Below are 543 nucleotides of genomic sequence, written 5' to 3'. Positions count from 1 at the left end.
ACGAAGCCCCAGAATCCTTGCCTCCAAGGAGCAGCCTGGTTTAACCCTCTGTACGATGAATCTGTTTGTTTTCTTGGCAGTCCATGGTACATTCAATCTTCCTCTCCAACACCACAGCTCAAAGGCATCAATTCTCCTTCTATCCTTCCTAGTCATTGTTCAACCCTCTGATGCAAGTGATTGCTAAGACCATAGCCTGTATCAGATGCGCCGTAGTCTCCAGAGTGACACCATTGCTCTTCAGTACCCTGGAGAGGTCCCTAAGAGCAGACTTTCCCACCCCAATACGTTTTTTTATTTCCTTTCTACTGGTGCCAAGAGTGTTGACCGTGGAGACAAGCAGACTAAAGTTGTCAGCAATCTCAATCTCTTCACCACCTATCCTGATGCTGCCAATTGGTCCAGTGGTGAGAATCTTTGTCTTCTTGACATTAAGCCTCAATCCATTATTAAAAACTCAAACAAATACAAAATCCTAGAGGAAATGGACACATATTTAGAAATGCACAAACTACCTAAACTGACACCAACCAAAATGGAACA

Source organism: Elephantulus edwardii, unplaced genomic scaffold, assembly GCF_000299155.1.
Source record: "Elephantulus edwardii isolate Elephantulus edwardi_28Jun2011 unplaced genomic scaffold, EleEdw1.0 scaffold00527, whole genome shotgun sequence".
In the NCBI taxonomy this organism is placed as follows: Eukaryota; Metazoa; Chordata; class Mammalia; order Macroscelidea; family Macroscelididae; genus Elephantulus; species Elephantulus edwardii.
This window is presented reverse-complemented; position numbering follows the sequence as displayed.